This window comes from Takifugu flavidus, chromosome 7 (assembly GCF_003711565.1).
Source record: "Takifugu flavidus isolate HTHZ2018 chromosome 7, ASM371156v2, whole genome shotgun sequence".
NCBI classification, from domain to species: domain Eukaryota; kingdom Metazoa; phylum Chordata; class Actinopteri; order Tetraodontiformes; family Tetraodontidae; genus Takifugu; species Takifugu flavidus.
In genome coordinates, this window is record NC_079526.1 from 9,868,318 (window position 1) to 9,876,379 (window position 8,062).

Here is an 8,062-nt window from a genome sequence, read left to right on the forward strand (position 1 = left end):
AAACTGAAGCTTACGGCCAACAAAAAAGAGCTTTAAAATAAAACTGCCATCAAAGTGCTGCAATTAAGTGACTATTATAACCTCGTATTACTCTTATTATTATCTTATAGCCTCTTAATGTTATTATAACCTCTGTCTTGGAGACACAGTGCAGACGCGGGCTTCTTCTGAGGGGCTGTCAGGACGGCGCCCTCTCGGAGAGGTCTGTCAAGTTTCGGAGCCCCCGCTGAGGTAATGAGTTCGTTGGAGTCGGCACGTGAAAGACGGACACATGGCCTGGGGGGAACTCTTCCCCGGCTCCTGACCCTGCTGACGTGAGCTCTCTAATCAAATATTAACACTCAGAGCTGCGTCACACTCAGGAAAAGCACACAGACCAGACTGTGGGGTCCCAGACCACAAGTGTCCGACCTGTTAGTCACTCCCAATGTTCTGGTGAATAAGCAGCACGTTATCAACTATAAGCTACTAATATAAATAGTGTTGTCTGAAGAAATGAGATTTTTAAACAGTGCGGCCTGGTTTTCCTCAGAATAACCTATTTGTTTACACTCAAGGTCATGTCCGTGGGGCTTCGTGTCTGAAGGCGGGTCTTCTTGTCCAGATAAAAAGGAAAAAGGTTGCTATATGCTCATCAGACATCATTAGTGACGTGTGCAGCCGCCTCCTTCAAAACACATTCTGAAGGGTTAGCTTAGCTGTAGCCGCGGTGCACGCAGCATTTTCGGGATTCCTAAGGAGAAATTCCTCACAGGCCGAGGACTGTGACGAAGTTGTGCTCCGTCAGCGGGCGGCCGCGCCGATCCTCCGCGCACAGACATCGATTCACTTTCTGCCTCAGATGTCTTTAACAGCTTGATTCAATTCAGGGGGTGGACATTGTTCAAGCAAAGGTCGCGTCCAGTGTCCTCAGTCTCTCACAGTCCGCTGGTTTGTTCTGTTTTTAACTGATGTGGCAGTGAAAGCAGCTCAAAACAGTTAAATCTGTTAAGTTTAAGGTTTCATGTCTTTATCCCACCTGTGTTTTAATGGCCTTTTAATCCCACGTTATGCAGAAATTCACTGGTCAGCGGACCTGATGAGATTCAGCACCTGTGTTAGCAGAGAGCGGACAGGCTCCTCTCAGCGCTGCAGCTCAACGGATGAGTCAAAGATCTGTCTGAGGGAGCCGGGCGGCAAAACAACCACCCTCAACATCAAACGAATAAATTCAATGAGTCAATCCAGATGCCTGGAAAAAAAACAGACCTCACAGTTGAGAGACACCTCCTAAGATGTGGAGAGAGACCACAGACACACACACACACACACACACACACACACGCACGCTCTTGCCGTGTGCTGTTTGCCATGCTTGTATTCATTATCTGGTTTATTCTGATGGATGGGGGCAGCGCACGTGCTTGGAACAGAAGGCCTCAGATTTGCAGCTCGTTATTCAGAGGGAGCTGAATGTGTCCTCTGAACCAAGGTCGTTAACCAAGGTCACAGCCGAGGATGAAAGGATGAACTTGATCAGACTTAGATCGGTTGTCCACCTCAAAATTTACATCCAGTTAAAGCAAAGTCTCAGGGAAGGTAGAAAAACCCCATAACATCCGTCACAGAGAAGATTATTGAAATATAAAGTTCACACTTCATGTATTCATTTAGTTTTTAGTCAAAATAATGACACTGATTTGCCGACTCCCTAAACAAGAGCCAGAGAAAAACAATTTGAGCTTAAATGACCAGTTAGGTTTAATGGAAGTGTGTGGGTGTGTGTGTGTCCTGTTTTTACAGAGTAAAAGCATGAAAACAAGAGAAAGTCCTTTTTCAACATACTAAATTATACCCCCTAAAAGAAAACAACGATGTTGGGCTGAACTTTAGGATTCCTTTTTAATGAAACGATATGAAAAAGGCAGAAACAACATCACAGTTCCTGGAACCACAGCCTGACTGATTCTCCTTGTTTTTGGTGGTGGAGCTAATTCGACCTGCGTGTCAGCGTTCAGCTGCGTCAACAGGAGGTCCTGGTCACAGCGTGATGATGTCACTGTTCACGGAATGGTCGGAGACAAATCAAACCAAAGAGCTGCCAAAATGCTCAATACAACAATCTTTATCTACATGGTGTCTGATACAGACACAGAAACCCAGAACCTGAGCCCCAACAGGCAGCAGTGGCAAGGGAAAAGCTTCCCTTTAACAGGAAGAAACCTTGAATAGGACCAGACCAAATCAATCTCAGGTTAATCTGCAGACTTTTAGTCCAAAAATAATTTGAAAATCAGAGATTGTGTTCTCGGGTCTGGATTCCAGGGGTGCTGTGTTGTTAGATTGCCCCAGGACTCCATTATGTCACGTGTGTGGCACTGTAAAGGTGCTGACCGGAGCCCATTCAGCACAAACCTGAATAACTAAACTTACAGGGCAGATGGGAGCTGCTCATTGCTGGAACAGTCAGATCTGTTCGCAGGAATTGCGGTTAGCTGTGGTTTTCACGGTAATGAACTTAGCACTGACGTTTTACTCAAAGTCAGAGCGAAGGAGAATAAAGTCGGGCCCAGATAATGAACAAACGCGCCAGCATCGATTATGCTATGGTGATTACAATTTGGCTCGTTTCTCCCGACCTACGGACACAAAATCAATCGCCGCGATCAAAAATTTACATGGCAAAGAGAAAGCAAAGGAAAAGGAACTGGGTTTCCCAGGGAACCCGGTCGAGACGTCCTTTTCATCGTCCTGCTGACACACCCTGATTAATGTTCTCTGTGCATTATCCTGGTGGCTCCACTAAGTTCTGGGTCGTTTCCTGTGACAAAGAGTGCTGTTTACTGCATGCGGCTTGTATAATAATGAAAAGATCCACTTTACAATGATGGACCGCGCGCCACACGCGTGCTAAATGTGTGTCCAAGACAACAGCAATTTACGGCTCCCATTAAGGGCCTCTCGTGCTCCGGAGTGTGCACGTGCACGTGCTGAGCTGAGTGGGGAGGGTCCTGCGGGCCAGAGGAGATGTATTTACAGATCATTTGTTGCACAGATCCCTGAGCCGCAGCAAGACAGTGCAGTAAACCACAGGAACGCCGTGTTTTTCCTTTCACTGCTGTTAAAGGTCAAAATAATGAGTTTTAGTTTGAAATGCGTGTATCAGCAGACGGTGAATTTTCAGCCATAAATCCTCGTTCGAACCTACTTTAGCTGCAGTCATGCCAAAACCAGCAGTGAATCGGATCCTGGAGCTACTTTCACTTCACTTTGGGACCTTTATTATCCAGGTGAACTCATCTTTAACACCTTTACTTCTGCCGAGCTCATAACGGCCTTAATGGGACAGCTCCTGGAAGCCCTGAGTGAAGGAAAACAACCGCGAGGCTGTAAAGGAATCATGAAAGGACAGATGATTTGTAGGCCTGGATCTCAGCAGAGAAACCCCATTCAGGAACTCAACCTGGAAACTTCTTGTTATGAGACTTCCTTTTATTTTATTATCTCATCATTTCCTGTTTTATGTCTCTCTGCCCAGGACATATTATGGACCAAAATAAAATGCTCAAAGTTGTTCTTTCAACTGTGATGGACAGCTGAAAGCATTTTCCACATCTGTCTTCCTGAGTGCTTGTAATGAGCAGAGAAAAGCTCTAACGAACGATGTGAAAACACGGACGAATGTGCAGGATGCTGCCTTTTCCTCACTCACTGTAATGGGTGGCACGATGAGGCTGGACACAGGGGAAAAAAAGCATAATTGGTTTAGAAAACAATAAAAGACACACATTTCATACATCACTTTGCTACACTTAACGATTAATGTGCAAGGTTTTATTTCCACAGCTGAAGAGGGCCTGATGTTGGCGTTCCGTAGCCCGAGACTAAACTACATGAGCTGCTTATATTGATAAAAATATGATAGCAAAGCTGTTGATAACATGATCTGGGTGGAGGCAAAGAGAAGACGACAAGTTGCACATGTTTCTAACCACTTCAGTGGAGACACCAGACAGTCTGGAGCAATCTGTCATCTCCTAAACGATCAACTAATCATCATTAATGTTCCCCAGTGGAGCAAAGTGAGGGGACTATTTAAGTCATCTAGCAGACGCTCACCGTCTCCTTGTCAGTAACGATAAGATAAAAAGTCTTTTTAATCATCCTCCAGGCTGTCACGGGGAGCATATTTCCCTCTTCATCCATCCATCCTTCCCTCTATCAAAGACTGGCAACTTTTTCAAGGTTGTTGTCTGATCTTCCCTCCCTTTCCAGAGAGGGAAAGAGGTGCGTTTAAGCTGCCAGATTCAGTTAAACAGCTCGACAGAGGCGAATGATTCACTTGTACAGCATGTACAGATGATAAGATTTGTCTGTATGACGGGAGCACGGAGGTAAATGAGGCCGTTTCATTCCATCAGAACAGCAGTTTAATGGCGAGGCGCTAACATCCCTACGTCGAGGCCCAAACGTCTTGTTTCGTACATTTACTCAAAGATCCCCACATCATTCAGACAATTCTGACATTCAAGGCTGTAAAAATGGATTCGCTTGAGTTATGGTGTCGTCTGAAGTTTATTGATTTTTATTTTAGGAGGGAAATGAATGTTCTCTTCCTCAAGGGAAGTGTTGTTTTACTCTTCTTCATCTTTACGAGATCCCACAGACTCCGTTTAGATGCTGAGCGTCGTGTTTACTTGCAGGCCGACTGAGTCGGGAAGTCGAGTATTTAAGAATGAAATCAAAATTCTCTTTTTAAAGGTGGGAACAAACACATCTTGATGGGGGATGAGGGTGTTTATTTATTTCTCTCTCTTTATTGATTTTTGCCGAAGATGCACTGAAGATTTCTTGTTTTTTGTCTCCTATAGGCAAGAACGTGCACTGCTCACCACACACGAGCAGCCTGGAGCCGTACTACCCTGGGTCAGCGGTGCGTTCAGGTCCCCTCTGAGGAGGACAGCCCACCATCGTCATCAACCTTTTGGTTTCCAAGCCTCATCAGTATTCCTGCCAAGCTTTTGTCTTTTCTGTCTTGTTTCTCTGGATTTTTCTCATTTCCCAGCAAGAGAAACGTGGTCTCGCTGGCACGCAGTTCTCTTGAAATCCTTTGCTTACAGGAAAGATAAAACACACTTTCCAAGTGCTGGAAATTCCATTTTTTTCCCGTCTATTCTCTTAATTTGAGCTTAAAGCGGAAATTCCTCTGTGATGAATTCAGATGTCGACATATTTTAACATGTTTTGGTTTAACCCGGCTTTTACTCAGATTCTTTCTGCAGCTGCAGCGCCTCGGTGGTGTGCATGGCCTCCACGTGCCCGTATGTGCACTGACCACAGCGCTGGAGCGCACCGACGCAGGGCTCTCCTGAGTGTCAATGAGCTCCTGGACAGTTGGTGTCCCAGAAGTCATCGATCACACCCAGATCCGGGGGACAGATGGGACAGACACCCCGACAACGGGGTCTGATGAGTTGAGTACCCCTGGCTGGCCCGTGGGGGTCAGAGCGACCCTCCGTCTGGCACCCAGGAAACCCGGAGCAGGATAGAGGAAGCGGAAACATGCCGGGGAGTGTCCTGCTGAGGTCATTTTTCTGTTCCTGCTGTTGACTTGTTGCCCTCCCAAGACCTGTTAGCTGCTCCCGAGTGTCTCCCCCTCCTTCTGTTTCTTGTCTGTTTACTTCCAGGCTGGGCAGGGCTGCTTCCAGGTTCTCTCCCGTCAGTGATCTACACACCTGGAACTCATCTCCAGCTACTCACCCACACCTGCCTCCTGCTTTAAAAGCCCGGTCCACGTTCCAGTCATGGCTAATTTATTAACCCCCGTGGTACATCCTGGCTCCTGAAACTCTGAACGCAAGTTTCATGATTCCTGGTTCCAGTTCTGGACCGATCGTCAGTCTCTCCTGCAGGTCGCCTTTCGGACGCCTGTTCGCGCCGCCCAGCCTGCTCCAGTTCGACCGTGTTTGTCTGCCTCCAGCACCACTTGGTTTTGTCCTGAACCAACTTTCAGTAAACTCTTAACTCCAACCTCAACCAGTCGTGTGTGTCTGTTTTGTTTTTAATATTGAAACATATTTCTCATCAGAGGATCGCTTCTGATATTGGCAGCGTGTTTATTACCGAACCCATATCTAGTCCCTCATAGTTGTACTGAAATATATTGGAATAAGCTTTTATGGTCCAGATTTAACACTCTCCCGCTTGTCTTGACAATAAATGTGACAAAACAACTGAAGTGTTGTATAACAGCATGTTTGCTGAGTAATTTACCGTTTATGGAAACCAAAACTCTCTAAGTGTGATGTTGGCAGTGTGACAGAAAAAACAGCCATTATCTTCATCAGACACAGCCAATAAACCTCCGTCTGTCTTCATCTGGCCCTGCCTGGAAGGAGACATCTGGTAAAAAACCCAAAACAAAGCAGCAGGCCAGCTCGTGCTGCGGAACATTGATACGGATGATTTTATGAACATGCTTGTGCAGCCACCAGTAAAACAGACCTGGTGTTGCTTTTGGCTAATTTGTTTAAACAGGAGCACGAGCAGCTGCAGAAGCGGCGGATGCTGGGCGGCCACTTTTTTCTTTTGTTTTTTTAATGCTTGGATCAGGATCAGAATACACAAGAATGGGCATGAACCAGGATCACAGCTGATCAATCTCCAAACCTCGAGCTCTTAAGAGAAACAAACGGAGAACTGGATCGATAAAAGTGAGTCGATGGGCAACTCACGTGGCTTAAATAGATTATATCCTCTGCTCGGTCGAGGCTCGCTCCCTCTCTTTTTCAGGGTTTTTTCAGAAACACTCCAGCATATCAGGTTTCTGCAACTCCTGGAGCTGAACCAGGCTATAAAACCAACCTGATACAATTATTACACAAAGAGGCCAAAACAGGCAGGTTAATATTGGAAAAAGTGACATAAGATAGATGTAAAGTGGTGTGTACATGTTCGAGAGTTGCTGACTGGGTTCGTTCTGTCTGAGCACATTCGTAATACCCCAAGAACCAGTTCCAGCTCCACATCTATCGACACCATTGACTGATTGGACTCCCTGTCAATTGGGTGTTAATGAAAGTAGAAAGTTGATCAGACGGGAGGGAAAGCTGATTTTCAGGGAACAGAGCCGCACTGAAACACAAACCCTATTGCAGTCGCTCCTTTAGGAGGATGGAGGGAGTTCTGCCGTTAGGCTGTGATACATGCTAACATGCATGACATTAATCGGCGAAGGTTATGGCCTCAATAGCACGTCTCAGGAATGGAAAACGTCCTGCCTGGCTCCAGTTTGATCCTACATCATCAATATTTTAGTCAAATGGACTTCACAGCGAGCGGATATGGACTGAAACCATCTCTGTTAATGGTATTAAACCCAAATCTAGAGTCCTTGCAGGGAAACCGTATACATGTGCCAACCTCCATTTCCTTTATAATAGGCATTTTTATTGGCGGTGAGCCAAATCCATTTTACAGATAAGAGCATCCCGTTTTCAGGCAGTCTCCTCGGCAATCAGCTCGCTGGCATTCACAAGCTAAAACAATTAGCTTCCATTTGGTGCAGCCTGGGCTCATTGCTATTCAGTTCACCTTTGGGTCAGTTCTGCGGCTCCTGCACCCATCAGCGTTAGTGGATGCAGAAGATGAGGCGCGCCATGATCTCGCACAAGTATTCAAAGCCCTCCCATAAGTTAAATAAACCTCCTACTTTTACAGAGTGGTCAATTCTGGCGCTGGTATAACTGAGTTAGATGGGTGGATGAGAGACTTCTGAACATAAGAAGTATATAAAAATACACGCACTGGCACACCTAGATGGAAAAAAGTGATGAGGTGCATATGTGCTAGCATTAATCGCACCCTCATTGGGCCTGCCTTGATCTAACTAAACCTGGTGACCTCCATCTTCAAAACCAGTCATCTGTATACTGTAGACATAATTGCTTTATGATTTATTGAACACACCAGTCAGTCACAGGCTCACACCGAACATCCTGTAATCAAAAACCCGCCACTGTATTGAGGGCAGTGGTCAACTTTGACAGGTGACATTTATTTCATTACAACTTGGGCTTATAGT

The 8,062-nt window shown here is 45.8% G+C and overlaps 1 long non-coding RNA gene across 1 annotated transcript in view; it reads right to left on the reverse strand.

Moving 5' to 3' along the window:
- Positions 1-3,665: 3,665 nt before the first annotated feature.
- The window catches only part of LOC130528863 (uncharacterized), a 13,423-nt gene continuing 9,026 nt past the window's right edge, over positions 3,666-8,062 (reverse strand). The window contains exon 2 of the long non-coding RNA XR_008951416.1: positions 3,666-3,713. This is a non-coding gene — a long non-coding RNA (uncharacterized LOC130528863). The remainder of the gene's footprint in view (positions 3,714-8,062) is intronic.